Consider the following 19183-nt stretch of genomic DNA (forward strand, 5'->3'; position numbering starts at 1 on the left):
CAAACCTGCAATCAAGCGCAACTTGTAAGCATTTTGGGACTAATTTTTGGCAATTAATGCACAGAGTTCAGGTAAGAATGGGTATAAAACATGTACAAATCACAGTATCAACTCCCCTAAACTTAAACCGTTGCTTGTCCTCAAGCAAATAAAATGAGACCTACCCCTCAATGGAAAACACCTAGGTAATTCATGTTCATCCTAATAGTAACCTCAACAAGCATCAATTGGGACTAACAATTGCCCTCAATGCGAATTCATCATTAACACATTTAAAACTTTGAAAACTTGTGGATCAAGTGTGACACAAGAGCATCAAGAGTTGACACATCTCATCAAGGAACCTTTCTCAAGTACTTTGGTCATTGTGGAACCCAAACTCACACATCATCAACTCTCCCTAAGTGAACCTCACCTTTTAGAGTATTTGCACACAAATCGAGGTGGATGGATTTCTCACTCTTCTCTCACAAAGAAAATACCCTAAGTCCGGCTCTAAGTACCATATGCTTGCCCTTTATATAAGTATCCACTAATGTAGGCTTCCCTCAACTTAAGATCATATAGGGCTTTTGAGGAGTCATTGTGAAGGCTTTTAGGTAAATGTAGGATATGATTTCGTTCAAATGGGTTCAACCTTCCCTTAAGCACTTCTTTTGATTCATTTTGGCACACTTTCTTGACTCAATTGAGTAATTCACTTCTTTTAAGGGGTTAGAGAGACACATTGCCACTTTCTCTTTAGCAATTCACACCCTTTTCTCCTTTTGTCTACTTTTTCACTTTTTGTTGTCCTTTGATTCCCTTTTTGATTCTTATTCTCTTTTTTTGTCTTTCTTTTTGTCTTTTTCTCTTTTTCATTGCCTTACTTTTCTTTTGCTTTTGTACCTTCTACCACATTGCTTCCTTTCTTGTCTCTCCCCCCAAACTTAGACATTTGCCACTACTCAAGGGAAGATTCAGGTGCCAAGAGAAGGTCTAATTGAGAACGGGTATAGGCTTGTAACTTGGTTTATGAAAGAAAAAGGTTTAAGGCTCAAAAGGGTGAACTAGGGATCACTTAATTGGTAGGTCATGAAATTGTTCAAAATGTCATTTTCGGATCAAGGAGAGCCTACAATCACTTCTCAAGTCAAGTTCCACCTATGATTTCGCCTCAACACACATTCAGGGCAAGTTCTAGACCATCGGCTCGGTACTTGGGCTCACAATTCGAATTCTCACCACACACACTCAAGTATTGCCAAAGATGGAGTCGAGGGCCCACAACGACCTTAGATATGATTCAAGCGCACAATGGCCCAAAATGACCACATGATGATTGTTTGGTCAACACAAGAGTCTCAAGGCCACAACTTTCACCATCCTAAACACCACATAATGTCTTTGACCATAAGATCAAAGGCAAATGTGCTAGGCCCAAGTGAATCTTTGCCTGAGGTACCCTTAACTACAAAAAACTTGAAAATAAAAAAGAAAAATTAAAAACGGACTCAACCCTTAAGAAAGTTGTCATGCCATCTATCATTGGGAAGAGCTACCCGGTTCACACAGCACTCTACCCTTGGAAAGAACCGTGGCATTAAGAAATCCAAGGGCTTATTGCAAACGCCAAAATAAAACCAAAAAGGCTACGAGCCTAACTTTGGAACTAAAATGAAAAATTTTAACGAAAATAGAAAACTAAAATGAAAAACCAAATGAATATGTACACAAGGGGAGTAGAATATACAACTAGGGGTGTTTAGAATGAAAATTTATATACAAAACATCTAACGACTACGAATGTAATAAAAGTAAAGAAATATATACAGTAATCCAACAGTCAATCAAAAATAGTAGGGCCACACCCCCACAAATAAGAGCTAGCATTGTCCCCAATGCTAACTACCAAATAAAGCATCAAAAATCAGGAAGGATATAGAACGGCCCCTCAAGCCTCATCTGTCTCCCTATGATGAGAAGTGGCTCCCAAGTCCTCTGTATCGGCGGGGACCTTAGACTGGTCCCCGGCCTGCTGCTGTTGTGCTGCTAGGACAGGTGCCTGCTCGGGAACTGGCTCATCAACTGAAGGGGCACTAGAGGGACCCTCATGATTTGGAGTCACTGCTATCACAACTCCCTCAGTGCTAGGGAGTTTCCTATTTTTCCTCAGCCTATGCTCCTCCTCCTGTGGCTGCACTACTACTGGCTCTACAGCCGGATCCCCAAATAACAAATCAAGTGACATTTGATCCGCCAACAGATTATCTACATCTACCCTCAACTTCGCCACTGACTCCCTTGAGGCATTTGTCTTCCTCGGCTTCCTATGCTCCTTAGCCAATTTGTCTAGTGCTTTGCGGTGGTCCCCAACTGCTTTGGCCAAATTATCCTGCTTCTCCATCATCTTTTCCTGGTTGGCCAGGATCTTCTTCAGTGTATCCTCAATGGAGGCAGGAATCTCAACTGTGACTGGTGCTCCCTGTGCCTGTACAACAGTGGTCAATATGGACAACTTGGATGTCGCAACTAACATCCAGTTGTTCAAACTGGCTAGGGAATGTGTGAGCTGGTTGGCGGTGAACTGGTGAGTCTTTGATGAAGGAACCACCGGATCTGCTGCAATAGAAGGGCCAGCTGTGGAAGAAGGACCTGTGGGCAATGCCTCATCAATAGCAGGCTCAGTAGGCTGCTCAATAGTAACTGCTCTTCAGATTGCCTAGGTGCGGAGGAAGTGGATGCCTGAGTCTTCTTGCCTCTCTTCGGGTTGTCTGGACCCAAATGATCATACCACGAGTAAGGGGCCACCGGAAGTACCTTGACATCATAACTCTTCTTCTTCACTTTCAATTCTCTGAAATACAGGGAGAGTGTTCGGGAAGGGGCAGTTTGTTTTTGTCTCATACCCAACTTGAGAAATCACCCTCGACATTATGTTACCCACATTCAGAAGAAACCCCGCCATGATGGATGCTACCAGAACAGCACGAGGAAGAGGAATGGAATGATCATGTGTGGACGGGTCAAGTCGACTACACACAAAAGTCAACCACCCTTTGGCTTCAAAGTTCAGGGTGTTCCTATAGATCTTCTCATGTGCCTTCAACCAGACTGGGATTGTACCCGGGGCTGCCAAGTGCTCGGCCAACAAAGGAAGAACCTCCTCTTTCATTGCCAGCTTCTCTAAATATTGAGATTCATCCTCTTCTTCGAACCCCAGGAACTTATTTAATGACTTGCCATCAAACACAACTATTTTGTCCCTCACTTTGGTTGCTTTTGAGTCCCGAACTATGTGATGGACATTGCAGTAAAACACTTTCACCATATGTTCGTTAGCCGTCTCCACACGTTCTTTGAAGAAGCTCCAACCCTCTCTAGTGCGGAACTGTGCTTGCACATGAGGGTTGAGAGGGACAAGATCAGCATCTATGAACTGCCTCTCCGGTATCAACTTTCTTTTTGGGTACCAATACCTAAATTTGTGGAAGGCAATCTCACTGACGAACCTGTCTTCCTATGCCTCTGGTTTTCTAGTCAGCTCTAATCCCCCGATTCTTGGCTCACCTCCCTCAGCATGCCCTTCACTCTCCCCTGATAGTGAAACTGTGGGAAAAGTGGAGTATTGTTCTTCAGTTTCTTTTTCAGCTCTGGACTCATTAGACGAGTCCGAGACTACATTTACTGGTCTCTTGCAAGTGGCAACATTCTCATGATCAGGAGAGGGGGAATCCCGATGCTGAAAAGATGTGGACATGTGCGTGGGGGCAGACTCTGAAGTGACACTCCTAGAAGGTGCATACTCACTTCCCGTGGAGTAGGATGCAGCCCTGTCAGCTTCCCGAATTATCTTGTGGTTTTTCTTTATGGTCTCCTTGGTTTGGGAAGTGAGCTTTACAATCCTTTTTCCTCTTCCCCCTCGGGAGGAACCACCTCTCCCGGGTTGTTATTCTTTTCCCCCACGTTGTTGTTCTTTACCCCCATGTTTTTGAAACATTGTCTGCAAGGAATACATGTCTAACATTGTTAGTAGAAGCACGTCAGGTGAATTAGACAGTTCAATTGAATTGCAATCAGTGCAGACACAATGACATAGGCAGAGGGACGTGGACCGCACAAGAATGCACGCGGTCCGTACAGTTCAGTTACTCCAACACTCACCTCTCTGATTAAACCGACGCGGTCCGCACTGATTTGGACCGCGGCCGCATTGGTTCAGCGCAGACCACACAGAAATGGTACGCGATCCGCGCAGGTGAAATACCAAAATGTTGACCTCTCTGAACTCTTCTCACGCAATCCGCACTGCTTTGGACCACAGCCGCACTAGGCTTACGTGGACCGCATACAAATGGCACGCGGACCGTGCAGAGAAGTTCATCATTACACAAATAGGTCACGCGGACAGCGTAGGGCAAATATAACTGAGCCGGGATTTTTGTTCCATTAAGTCCAAATTTTGTTCACCATTTGAGTCCTAAGTGTCCCTACTCAATTAATTAACATGAATTTATGCCCCATTGCTCAAAGTAAGCACAAAGGATCTAATCTATCAATTAAACTAAGAAGAAAGAGAAGAAAATAAGAAGTTAAACTAGTTGGAAGCAATTAAAATAAACAAAAATTATACTATGAATGAAATGAGTAGGAATTGTTACCAGGGATGAAGGAGATTTAACTAAGTGAGCAAATGATGTGGATGCACAGTGAAAATTTAGGACTTAGGAGGAAATTTTGCGAAAAGGTTCAAATGAGGCCCAAGGACTCTATTTATAGAAAAGCCCTGGGACCCATAACTTACCCACCAGCGCGGCCGCACAAAAAGGGGCGCGGGCCGCGCTGGTTTTCCTTCCTTCACATTGAGCTGCTCAAACCACGCAGACCGCACTGTTTTGTTGCGCGGCCGCGTGGAAGTCTTCAAAGACTTGGTACTTTCAGACATTCCACCGCGGACCACACTGCTTTGGTGCGCGGCCGCATGGGAACTTTGCTAGAGAGCCTGTATTTCTGGGTCTTCCAGTGCGGACCGCACAGAAATGTCATGCGGCCGCGCTGGGTCTTTTGAGCCTTAACCCATCAGCTGCTCAATCATACGCGGACCGCACTGATTTGGTATGCGGTCGCGTAGGCAATCTTCAGAGACTGCTCATTTTGCATTTTTTTTGCCCTGCACTAGTTCAACATTATCCTTGCAACACTTCACAAACTATCAGTTCAAAAATCCTACTCTACAACAGAAAAACAAGAAAAAGAAAAAGACATGGGTTGTCTCCCAAGAAGTGCCTGATTTAACGTCGCAGCATGACGCATGTTACCATCACAGTCATTTCAAATGAATAAGTGCCACCACGTGGCTGTCATCAAACTTTCCCAAGTAGTGCTTGACACGATGCCCATTGACCCGGAACACCTCACCATTCTTGTTTTTGAGGTCAATGGCACCAAAAGGAGTTATACCAACCACCTCAAATGGACCGCTCCACTTTGATTTTAGCTTTCCCGGAAACAACCTTAACCGGGAGTTGAAAAGGAGAACCATATCACCAACCTTGAATTTTTTCCCCGGGCATACTTGTCATGAAGGTACTTCATCTTATCCTTATACAAGGACGAGCTGGAGTAAGCATGAAACCGAAATTCATCAAGTTCATTCAATTGCTCAACCCGGAGATTAGCCGCAACGTCCCATTCTAAGTTCAACTTTTTCAAGGCCCACATGGACTTATGCTCCAATCCCACCGGAAGATGACAAGCTTTCCCAAACACCAACCGGTACGATGACATACCAATCAGAGTCTTGAAAGCTGTACGATAAGCCCAAAGAGCATCATCCAATTTCTTCGACCAGTCGATCCTATTTGCATTGACAGTCTTAGACAGAATACTCTTGATCTCCCGGTTTGAAACCTCAACTTGGCCACTCACCTGAGGATGATAAGGAGTGGTCACCTTGTGATTTACCCCATACTTGACTAGCAAAGAGTCAAAAGCCCGGTTGCAAAAATGAGAACCCCCATCACTGATGATAGCACGTGGAGTGTCAAACCTCGTGAAGATACTCTTTTTCAAGAACGCCACCACTACGAGCTTCATTATTGGGCAAAGCGACGGCCTCTACCCATTTCAACACATAATCAACCGCTACCAAGATATAGGTGTTGCCACAAGAACTCACGAATGGCCGCATAAAGTCGATCCCCCAAACATCAAAAATGTCAACTTCCAGAATCGTGTTAAGGGGCATCTCATCTTTCTTCGAAATCCCTCCGGCACGTTGGCATTCATCACATCTTTTTACAAAGTCACCGGCATCCTTGAACAAAGAGGGTCAATAGAACCCACAACTCAATACTTTAGACGCCGTCCTCGCCCCGCCATGATGGCCACCATAGGGCGAAGAGTGACAAGCTTCCACAATACTTAACTGCTCTTCTTCGGGAACACACCGGCGAATTACACCATCGGTGCAAATTTTGAAAAGGTATGGCTCATCCCAATAATAGTCCAAACAATCCCGCTTGAGCTTCTTCCTTTAGTTAGAAGAGAGCTTGCACGGGACCACAGAGGTAACAAGGAAATTGGCAATGTCGGCAAACCATGGCATGTCTTGCATTGAGACCGAGAGGAGTTGTTCATCCGAAAAAGAATCATTTATCTCAAGGTCGTCCGAAGGCCTCCCTTCCTCCTCCAATCGAGACAAGTGGTCCGCCACTTAGTTTTCATTTCCCTTTCTATCAACAATCTCCAAATCAAATTCTTGTAGAAGAAGCACCCATCTCATCAACCTTGCTTTTGAATCCTTCTTGGTCATCAAGTACCTAAGGGCGGCGTGATCGGTATGGATAATCACTTTGGCCGCCATAAGGTACGGGCAAAACTTCTCCATGGCAAACACAATGGCAAGCAATTCCTTCTCGGTGACCGTGTAGTTCCTTTGAGCTTCGTTCATTGTCTTGCTCGCATAGTACACCGGATGGAACATCTTGTTGATTCTTTGGCCCAAGACTAACCCCACCGCAACATCACTAGTGTCGCACATGAGCTCAAAGGGCAAGCTCCAATTTGTTGCGGTAATGATGGGGTAGTCGTCAACTTTTTCTTTAGAAGCTCGAAAGTCTCCATACATCTCTCATCGAACACATATTTGGCATCTTTCTCTAGCTTACACCACGGATTAACTACCTTAGAAAAGTCTTTGATGAATCTTCGGTAGAAACCCGCGTGTCCAAGAAAACTCCTCACCCCTTTGACAGAAGTAGGGGGAGGGAGCCTTGAGATCACCTCAATTTTCGCCTTATCAACCTCAATCCCTCTTTTCGAAATCTTGTGACCCAACACAATTCCTTCTTCTACCATGAAATGGCATTTCTCCCAATTGAGAACCAAATTTGTGTCTTCACATCGGGCCAACACACGATCAAAATTTTGCAAACATTCACCAAACGAATCCCCAACCACACTAAAGTCATCCATGAAGACCTCCAATATGTCCTCCACCATGTCAGTGAAGATTGCCATCATACATCGTTGGAAAGTCGTCGGAGCATTACATAATCCAAATGGCATTCGAGAGAAGGCGAATGTGCCATAAGGACATGTGAAGGTTGTCTTTTCTTGGTCTTCCGGGGCAATAAGAATTTGGTTATAACTTGAATACCCATCCAGAAAATAATAGAAAGCCCGGCCCGCAAGACGGCCAAGCATTTGATCCAAGAATAGCAATGGGAAATGGTCCTTTCTTGTCACCTTGTTCAGCTTTCGGTAGTCCATACATACTCTCCAACCCGTCACAGTACGAGTCAGAATCAGCTCATTATTATCATTGGTCACCACCATCATTCCTCCCTTCTTTGGCATACATTGTACTGGAGAGGTCCACAAACTGTCAGAAATTGGGTACACCACACAGTCATCAAGCCACTTGATAACTTCCTTCTTGATCACTTCTTGCATGGCCTCATTGAGTCTCCTTTGATGTTCATGAGATGGCCTAGCATCATCCTCCAAGATGATTTTGTGCATGCAAAATGCGGAGCTAATACCCCGAATATCGGCCAAAGTCCATCCAATCGCCCGCTTGCGCTTTTGAAGAACTGCCAAAGTGGCATCAACCTGCACCTTAGTCAATCAAGAAGAAAGAATGACAGGAAAAGTGAAATTGGGACCGAGAAATTCATACCTGAGGTGAGGAGGAAGTGGTTTCAACTCCAACACCGGTGGCTCCTCAAAGGACGGCTTGGTGGGTGGAGTTTTGCGGTTTTCAAGATCAAGAGATAGCTTCCTTGGCTCATAAGAATACGAGCCCATACCTTGTAATGCATTCAGACACTCCACCCTTTCAGGAATATCATCAACATCCATATTTAAGATCACGGCCTCGAGTGGGTCCTCAATATTTGCCATTGCGCTTGTGTTATCCACTATCACTGTCGTGACAATGTCAACAAACGAGCACACCTCGGTGCTATTTGGTTGCCGCATAGATTTGCATACATGGAATACCACTTTTTCATCACCCACCCGGAAGGTCAATTCTCCCACTTCAACATCGACCAAGGCCTTCCCCGTATCCAAGAAAGGCCTTCCCAGAATAATAGGCACCTCGAAATCCACTTCACAATCCAAGATCACGAAGTCGGCCGGCAAAATAAACTTATCGACTCGAACGAGAACATCATCAATAATCCCCAAAGGCCGCTTCATAGATCGGTCCGCCATCTGGAGCCACATGGAAGTAGGACGAGGTTGTCCGATCCCCAAGGTCTTGAAGACCAAATATGGAATTAGATTGATACTTTCCCCCAAATCACATAGGGCTTTTGCGAAATCGGCACTTCCGATGGTACATGGTATTGTGAATGCACCGGGATCCTCTACCTTTGGCGCCATAGAATGGACAATTGAACTCACTTGGTGCGTCATTTTGATGGTCTCACACTAAATAGACCGCTTTTTAGTAACCAAGTCCTTCATGAACTTTGTATATCCCGGTATTTGTTCAAGTGCCTCCACCAAAGGCACATTAACGGTCAAGCTCTTCTTCATCAATAAACTTTTTAAACTAGTTGTCCCCTTTCTTCTTGGCCAACCGTTGAGGATATGGCGGAGGAGGCCTAGGCAAGGGTGCCTTGGCTTTTGGCACCACAGGTTCGGGCATGTCAATGACGTGTTCCCTAGACGGGTTCACGGCCTCTTGGGTCTCCTCCTCACCCTCATCAATATCTATTCTCACTTCATTCCTCACACTTGGTTCAACAATATCTTCAACCACTAATGGAACATCATCTTCCCTCAACTCCTCCTCATCGACCATAACTTAATTTCCTTGCACACCGCCACCTCTTCCGCTACGCGTTGTCACTGCCATAACATGGTTATTGTGCCCACCCTTAGGGTTCACCACCGTATCACTTGTTAGTTTACCCTTTGGGCGAGTGTTGAGAGATTGTGATATTTGTCCAAGTTGCACTTCTAAGTTACGGATAGAAGTCTTATGGGAGGCTAATTAGGCATCCGAGTCTTGATTCTTCTTCATCATCTGCTCGAACATGTTCTCAATTCTACCCATGTCTTGACCCGAAGAACTCGGCCCTTGAGATTGGAACGGGGGCGGGTTGTTCGGTTGTTGGTACATCGGGGGCCTTTGAAAGCCTTGCCCCCGATTGTTGTTCCACCCGCCATTATTGTTGTTGTTCCAGTTATTGTTGTTTCCATTCCAGTTGCCCTGATTGCCTTGGTTACCCCAATTGTTTCCTTGATTGTTATTCTAATTCCCACTATTTTGTTGATTTCCCCAATTGCCTTGGGTCACCATTGTTGATTTCCTCTATTTCCTTGGTAGTTATTTACATATTGGACTTCCTCACTTTGGTCCTCATAACAATCATTCGAATAACTACCATTACCATCATCAAAGTTGTCAAAATTTTCTTGAGGTTGTTGTTGCCCTCTTTGCCTTCTTTTCATCATATTCACCCCCTCCATGGAATTTACTTGTTGCGGATTTTGAACCTGTTGAAGATGTGCCTTGGCCAATTAGTTCATTGTGGTTGTGAGTTCGGCTATGGTTTGTCCGTGATCATGTAGCTCCTTGTGCAAATGTATCACATTGGGATCTACTTGAGGAACATTAGCATGACTTTGCCATGCCGAAGAAGTATTGGCCATCTCGTCAAGAACGTCATAAGCTTCGTTGTATGGAAGCTTCATAAAGTTGCCACCGGCCAGCTGGTTGACAATGCACTGATTTGCTGTGTTTATACCCCGATAGAATGTCTGTTGGATCATAACATCATTCATATCATTGTTGGGGCACTCTTTGACCATCGTCCGAAACCTCTTCCATATCTCATGTAAAGGCTCTGTCGGCTCTTGCTTGAAAGCTAGTATCTCATCTCTAAGAGCCGCCATATGACTAGGCGAAAAGAATTTGGCAATGAACTTATCTGCCAACTCATCCCAAGTGGTTATGGAATGATTTGGTAGTCTCTCCAACCAATCCAATGCTTTCCCCCAAAGTGAGAAGGGGAAAAACCTTAACCTCAGTGCATCTTCAAAAACATTCATCTGCTTGCTCCCCCAACAAGTATCCACAAACCCTTTCAAATGCTTGTATGTGTTTTGGTCCGCGGCGCCTGTGAAGTACCCTCGTTGTTCGAGCAAAGTGAGCATGACATTGGTAATTTCGAAGTTCCCCGCCCGGATTCAGGGAGGAATTATTGTACTGGCATAAACCTGATTGGGTAGAACCCTCAGTGCTACTCTTGGTGGAGGTGGAGGAGGGTCTAGGATGTTTTCATTAGCATTAACCGGAGCATTAGCATTTCTACCCCGTCTTTGTGCTTGGGGCAAAACCTCCTATTGTTCTAAGTCTTCCACCTCCTCCACTCCAACATTGCCAAGAGCATCTTGTCCGTTTAAGGCCATTGGTACCTGAGTGAATTGAACAAATAAAGTAAGTAAAAAGAAGGAAAAAGAAGCAAAAACACAAAACTAACCAACAAATAGTCAAACACCGTAAAGCTCCCCGGCAACGGCGCCAAAAAGTAATCGGTGCAAACTCAATCCTAAGAAAGAGTGGGCGCGAATACTTTTACCTAATAGTGGTATCGGGGTCAATTTTCCACAGAGAGCTTCAATTTGGAGTCGAGTATTTGTTAAGCCTAGAAGTACGTTTTAGCTCCTAATTGATCTTCTAACATTTTTGGTTTTCTTTTGTTTAACAACTATAATTTATCAACTACAATTGTAAAACTAAGTTATGCTAAGGTAATGATTCTAGTTGTATGCAAGATAGAGAAAGGCACTAGGGTCGTGGCACTCACCTAGGTGGTCAATGAACGGGTAGATATTTCTAATACAAGAACGATAATTATGGGGAATATGGATAACCGTTGCACTTTAGCACTCACTCTCACACCTCTCGGTAGAGAGAGTGATTTTTCCCAATTGACTCTCTCGAGACCAACTGGGTAGGCTAATTTGCCCAAGCAACTTCGGGTTCAAGTGGGGTAATTACTCTCTCGAAGTTTAACCCGTTACTTGGGACTACCATTCTCATGGGTCCATCTCAAATCCTTGTTGGGTCAATTGTGGGGTCATAGACTCTCTTTCTCAAGAAGAGTCAAGACCCACTAAGCTAGACTTAGTGTTTGCAACTACCAAATCTTAGTGAAAACATACAATTAACCCAAATACCAAACACCCAATATCATTCATGCATTAATCAATCACACCCATTAATTACCCACACTAGGGTTGAGCCACAACCCTAGCTAATGGGTTTAGCTAGACATGGAAGAAACAGAAATAGAAGAAATACTAGATGAAATTCACATAATCATTAACTACCATGTTAATCTACTCAAATCCACGTTAATACAAGAAGAAATTGCCCAAAATAGGCTAATACTATGAAGTCTCAAACTCACCAGCAATCTGATACTCCCCACTTAACCTAAAAAGTAAAATTTCTATTTATACTACACAGGAAAAACCGGACAAAAATACCCCTGAGGGTCTGGCGCGGACCGCACACTAATGTTGCGCGGCCGCGGAGGGCACTTGGTCTTCAAATCTTGCTTCTAGAACTGGGGGATGCAGACCGCATAAGTATGTCACGCGGCCGCGTTGGCTGAGGCACGTGGACCGCGTGAACTGGGGTGCGGCCGCATAGCAATACTAAACAAAAACCTCACTCTCTGATCTTTAACCACGCAGACCGCACTGCTTTGGTGTGCGGCCGCGTGGGCACTTGTGCCTTGAATTCCTGGTCTCTGAACCTTCATTGGTGCGGACCTCATAGAAAGGAACGCGGACCGTAGCTTGACATCAAATTTGCATATTCTCTGAACTATCCTACGTGGCCGCGTGGCAAAGCCGTGCGGACTACGCAGGTTGGCCTTGAAATAATCCAACCTCTAAACTCTCATGCGCGGCCGCGTGGAAAAGCAGTGCGGACCGCGCATGTCATCTTGATCTCCATTTCAGTTGTCTTTTGGCACTTGGCAGATTTCACTCCTTTTTGAGCCGATCTTTGATATTTGTCATCTTGTTGCTCAAACCTGCAATCAAGCGCAACTTGTAAGCATTTTGGGACTAATTTATGGCAATTAATGCACAGAGCTCAGGTAATAATGAGTGTAAAACATGTACAAATCACAGTTATCAATGCTCCCCCTCCCTTTTGACTGATTAATTTTCTGTATTTCTATTCTGTTGCATATATAAATATTGAACTGCATAGATTTGATTGGTAGTCCAGTCCTAGCCTCGTCACTATCTCATCAGGGTTAGGCCAGGCACTTACCAGCACATGGGGTCGGTTGTGCTGATGCTACACTTTGTGCGTCTTTTTGCACAGATCCAGGTATTGGAGCAGCATTTGAGTTGCAGTAGCAGTCTGGGAGCGAGCCTTCTGTCTAGAGACACCGAGGTAGCCTTGCAGATGTCCGCAGGCCCGGAGTCTCATCTATCCCTTTCTTCAGTTGTTATCTCTTGATAGACAGTCTATATTTTCTTTCAAAACTTTGTATTTAGAAAGATCTTAGTAGTTCGTGAGTTTGTGACTCCAGTTCTTGGGTAGAGGTTCTTGTTGGAGGTTTCTATATTTTATTCAGTTATTTAAAATTTACGACTTTCGCTTATAATTTTCTTCCTATTGTTTTACTTAAATGCTGTAATTATTAAAAAGGGATTATGTGTACAATGGAAAGTAATTAAGTTGATTGCCTAGCTCCTAATAGTAGGCGCTATCACGATCCCCGAGGGTGGGAAATCCGGGTCGTGACATGCCAGTACAATCGAATCAGGTGGTTGAGGGTGAATTCCAACCCTCAACCTTTCTAGAAAAATAGCGCAGCATGATCACAATGTGCCAAAAAAAGGGGTGAATCTGGCCGAGGGTGATTTCCTACGTTTTGCAGAAGTCAATCACCACCGGATCAAGTGGACCCATTGTGAAGGGGTAAATGTAAACACTTAAAAACCCCTCAACGTGGGTAGTAATGCTTTCCTTGGGGCTCGATATCTGAATCACGACGTCATCTCCCCAGCCACAGTCCTTCTCCACGTCCTTAAGGTGCTTCTTCGATATCAAGCTAAGATATCAAGATGCATGCTCGCATCGGCCTGGTACGTCAGGGGAATTTTCAATACTAAAGTCCTTCTTAATTATACAAGGACTGGGGGTGATTTCCTCAAGAGTTGGCGGCGCCACTGGTTTGGCCTTTCGGGAGGCAGAAGAAGACGATGATTTATCCTTTTTGGGGACCGTTTTGGAAGTTTTAGCTATGATTTTAAGATAAAGAATGCGGGTTGTACAGGAATGTGGTATTTCTTACAAGAGCTTGGCATTTTCCAGCGCTTAAAAAGGCGGTGGAAACAGGTAATTAGAGAAAGAATATGAAGAAGAGAAAGATGTAAAGAAAGAGTAAAGTTCTTTACTCGAATGAATCGCCTCATATTTATAGAAGGGCAATAACGTTTCGGCGGCGCTAGTGGCCGACCAATACTGGCGTGTATTCAATGTTTTGGGGAAGTGGACTGACGGGATGTTTCGATTATTTCGAACGCCTGCATCACAGAAATGACGTCATCACTAAAAACTTCGGGAAAATGAGGATCAAATCATTTCTTATCATCTTACTCTAAGAAACGCGGGGACTATCTGTATATGATCAAAATCATATGCAACCGATTTATAGGCTCGAGGGCCCGTCCTAAGTCCGAGTCCGGGAAAGATCAAGCTCAAGCTCGAGGGACCAGATCCGTGTTCGAAGGCGGAGCACGATGCATACCGAGGTCGAGTGTGCTCGACCCCAAAATAGAACCGTTATGGATTTGTACCAGAACGAGTTAAATTCCTGCTACCTCCCCAAATTCATGGCGCAAATCCCGGAATATGATTATACGATTCCCTACTATGCGGTTAGAAAGCTGTATCAAGAATATTCCTTACTGTCAATAGAAATATTTCTTATTTAGGGTTCCCCTATTATATAAAGGGGATCTCAATCATTTGTAATATAATCTTATCATTAAGCAAAGAATATACTCTCTACTTTTTGCCTACTGTTCATCAAAATTGTCCTTTAGATTTATTCTTCTTACTTTGCTTTTCCTACTTAATTGTTCTTACAGCCCTAAGCCACCTCGAGGTCACTGCTACTAAGTAACATTAGTTTGATTCTTTTTTGTTCAGTGCTTACCCAAAGGAAATTTTGTTGGTAACGGTTCATTCTAGAGATGATTGTGGAAGGAATTTTAATATATTGCATGACATGATTAGGTATTGTATTTAGTGTAGAGTTTATTAGCGTAGTGCGACCTGCCATTGATAGAAATGGGGATTTCCAGCCTGCTAATCTAGTTTTGAAGTTGTCAATTATGTACTGGAAATCATTTTGATTGGGCCGTTTTACAAATAATGGAAATCTCAGGTATTTCCCAAAAGTGGTACCTTCCCTCATATTAAAAGACGAAATAACAAATTGTTTGTCTGATAAGGAAGTATTTTTGGAAAAGAAAATTTTTAATTTTTGAAAGTTAATGCTTTGGCCCGATATTTGGTTGAAAATGGTCAATGTATCAATGATGGTGTGTACCGCGGAAGTTGTTAAATGAGATGTCAATGTGATATCATCGACAAAAAATAGGTGGGAGATGGGAGGTCCATTTTTGGAAAGTTTAATGGCTTTCCACTATTAGTAGTCGACTAATTGATGAATTTCTCGTGAGAGCCGTTCCAAAAATAATATGAATAAGTAAGGGGATAACAGATCTCCTTGTCTAATACCTCGAGTAGGTTGAAAAAAAAGGTGAGGGGTGTCCGTTTATCAGGATAGAGATGGAAGATGTGGTTACACAAGACATGATGAGAGAAATAATTTTTGGCGGAAAATTAAAGAAGTGTAATGTTTCTTTGATAAAGCCCCATTCCATTTGATCAAAAGCCTTTTCTAGATCTAGCTTAAGCAAAAACTGTGCAACTCTACCCTTTTTTTGCTTAAAGTTGTGTAATATTTCCTGAACTATTATAGCATTATCAGCAGCTCATTTGCCTTTGCGGAAGGCTGATTGTTCAGGACTAATTAAATTATTCAGTAATGGTTTAAGACGTTGTGCAATTAATTTGTTAATAATTTTGTAGATAGTGTAGCATAGCCCTATCGAGCGATATTGGGTAATTGTAGATGGATGTTTGATTCTAGGAATTAGACAAAGGTAAGTTGTATTCACCTATGAAGGTAATTCCCTAGTTTGGAAGACGTCGTTACAAAAGGATATGACAGAAGTTGATATTTGTGGTCAGTAAGTCTGGTAAAAATAGGGGTGTACCCCATCTGGCCCTGGTGCTTTAAGAGGCTTGAAAGAGTGGATTGTTTGGTAAATTTTTTTTATAGATAAGGGGCGTGATAAGAATAGTTGATCCATGGGTGTAAGAGAGTGTGTGTCATGGTTTATGTTGCTAAAGGAGGAGGATGTATGAGTAGTAGTAAAAAGAGAAGCATAGTAATTAAAGATTATGGAATCAACTTGTGTCTGCTCCGTAACCCAATTACCTCCTTGGTCCTTAAGAGCAGTGATTCTGTTTCGTTGCCTACGTTGTAGGGTAGTCATATGAAAGATTTTTGTATTGGAGTCCCCTTCTTGTAACCAGTTTATCCTTGATTTTAATTTCCATAAATCTTCCTCGAGTCTTAATAAATGGTTAAACTCATTTATTAGGTCTTGTTCAAGCAATTGGAGGAAGTGGTTGGTAGTGTACCTAGGGGAGGATTGTATACCGCTTAGTCATGCTAGTATTAATTTTTTCTTCTTAAAAATGTTACCAAAAGTATTTTTATTCCATTGTTGAACGTCTTTCGTAAAAAGTTTTATGGCAGGAAGTAGTTTTTGGTTGGGAGTCCAATTTTTAGTAATAATACCAAGGAATGAGGGATGAGAGGTCCAAATTGTTTCAAAACGAAATATATTTTTACGACGAAAAGTAGTTTTTAGATTAAGAAGGAGTGGGCAATGGTCGGAATGAGTCCGAGGGAGATGTTGAACATTGGCTTCTGGAAATAGATTGAGCCACTCATAGTTGTTAACAAATCTATCCAGCCTTTCCAGGATTCTATTCGCTAAATTACGCTTATTAGTCCACGTATATCGACTACTTTAAAACCTAGGTCCATTAATTGGCAATAATCTAGACAATGAAGAAATTGATCACATCTAGAGTTACTAATAGAATTTCCACCATATTTTTCAATGGCTCATGTAACTTCATTAAAATCCCCCTACTAACCACGACATATTTGTAATATCATGAATGTGTTTTAATTGTTCCCATAAACACTGTCTAGCATGTCTATCATTTTTGGCATAGATAACAGATAATAACCAACGATGGAGTGAATGGCTTCCGAGTTAACCTCTATTTGGTCGAGGTGGAGGAGGTCACCATGCCAAAGTAGTGCAATCCCTCCAGACTGACCTTGAGAAGAGGCCTCTGCCAGGTGACTGAAACCAAATTCGTCCTTCAAATGAACATGACTTTGAACATGTGTCTCCAGTAGGACTACTAGTGTTGGTTGATGATAATTGAGAAGTGACCGAAAATTTCTCTTAAAGTCTGCAGACTGAGCTCCACGACAGTTCCAAATGATGAATTGCATTTGACTACTGTGAGGGGGTGTCTGGGGTGGAGTCTGCTGGGGATCCATGGTAGTCGCAGCTGAATTGCTCAACGAGGGTATTAGGACTACCCCATATTTTCCCACCTCGGGGTTGTTTGTGGGACGTATGTTGACGGAGCAACTTAGAAGTTCCTTGGGACACATTATGATCATTTTTCTTGCAAAGTGTTCTTTTAGGCCGTAGCGTTTGTTGTTGTTGAGGAAGCATAGAATAGGACGAGTTTCCCTGTTCTCTATCATGTCTGCCCTCACTTCTAGTTGAGCGATGCCTTCGATCCCGTTGAGAGGGTCTTGCTGTGGTGGGGCTGGGGTTGGTTGATATGGCATTGCCTGTGCATGCAGTGGTGATGGAATGTAAAGTGTTTCCCTGGGTTGGATCCATGGCACTAGGGAATGGGATGACAGTTGTGGTGGGTAAAAAGGGAAGTCCATCGAGGTAGTTTGATGATGGTACATCGGAGGCAGTGGGGTGTGTATTTGTATGTGTTGCATGGAGGAGGGGGGTGCATGGCCCAAAAGTATTGGTTGTAAAGGTCGACTCCCATCTGCATTCCCTCCGTGATGATCGAAGCAATGTCTGCTGGGTTTTGAATCACAAGAATCACCTCTTGTCTCTCCACTTCCATCATAAAGGTCAAGGCATGGTCTTGGAGACTCATCTCGAGCCATGATTGTGGATACGGTTGCATGAGGGGTATTGGGTGATGTAGAGTGGTGGGTTGTGTGTTGAAGGGTTGTTCCCATAGTGGTTGTGTGGTGGATTCATCATGAGAGGGTGTTGGAGGATTGGAGTGGTGGAGTATGCTCGTGTTCTCCGGTGTTGGTGATTTAACCCCAGAGAGTTCATTAGGATTGGTATTTGTGGTAGTATTAGTTGAGTCTTTACGTGTGGAATTGGTCGTAGGAGCTATAAAGTGTATTAATGAGGGTAATGAGGGTAATTCAGAGGAGGGTAATTTGGGAGTGGGCAAGTTCGGCGGTTGATGTGAAAAGGGAAATGATGACTGTGGGTTGAGTGTGGGAGAAATATCTTGAGGTGTGTGAGAGGTGGTTTGGGCTGGGGAAGGGGAATGTAATAAGTGGGTTGGGCTTAGGGTGGCAGAAATATTAGGGCCAGTAGTGGAGTGGTCTGTGTAATTTGAGGGTATTGTGTGAGGAAGTTGGCCTCGTGGAGAGGGTGAGCCGTCATCCGTGTGGGATGTGGTTGCCACGTGGTTATTTAGAGCAAGTAAAATATCAGACGTGTTACAAAGGAGTTGTGATTGGTGGCTAGTGGAGACAGGCAGGGTAGGCGGAATTGTTTGGGCTGGGTTGGGATTATGGGTAATGGGAGATATAGTAGCTGGGTTGGGCTCGAGTGTAGGGAGAACTGGGTCGATGTTTTGAGGTATATGGTCCATTGGAGGAGTTTGTGGGGATTCCTCAGTAGTAGCATTGAGAAGATCAAGCATGCCAGGTGAGAAAAAGTTACCAATGGTTTGTGTGTTATTGAGGTGGTTAGGGGAAGTAGGGGATGGGAGTGAATCGTTAGAAGACATACCTGCTAGTGTCGTGCTTCTTTGTTGAGTTGGCTCTTTTATTTTGCCTTGGCGAGCTAGAGTAGTATTGTAGAATGGAGAAATAGCTTTGGACATATAATTCCTCTTGCTTCGATCTAGGCTAGAGTTTTTTTCGACAGGCAGGAAAAGTCACAGTTTGCCATTCATATGGGTGAGGAGCTTTTGAAGTAGAAGGTAGGTCACTATGGTATGAGGTGGGTGTGGGGTTTGAATTATCCTAGTGAAGAAGCTGTGCAGACAGAGGTGTGTATGAGTACGTGCATAGAAGCTTGGTATGTCCAATTCTGCCACAAATAGTACATAACAGGGATAGCCCTTCATAAAGTATTTGTTGCCGGTGAGTTCCTATATACACATGAGATTTTACGGGTTGTTCAAGTGGTACCTCAATGCAGATACGTGCATATCGCCCTCGTGTGTTTTCTGAGGTGCATGTATCTATTTTAAGTAGGGTGACGA

Source organism: Nicotiana sylvestris, chromosome 1, assembly GCF_000393655.2.
Source record: "Nicotiana sylvestris chromosome 1, ASM39365v2, whole genome shotgun sequence".
Classification (NCBI taxonomy): Eukaryota; Viridiplantae; Streptophyta; class Magnoliopsida; order Solanales; family Solanaceae; genus Nicotiana; species Nicotiana sylvestris.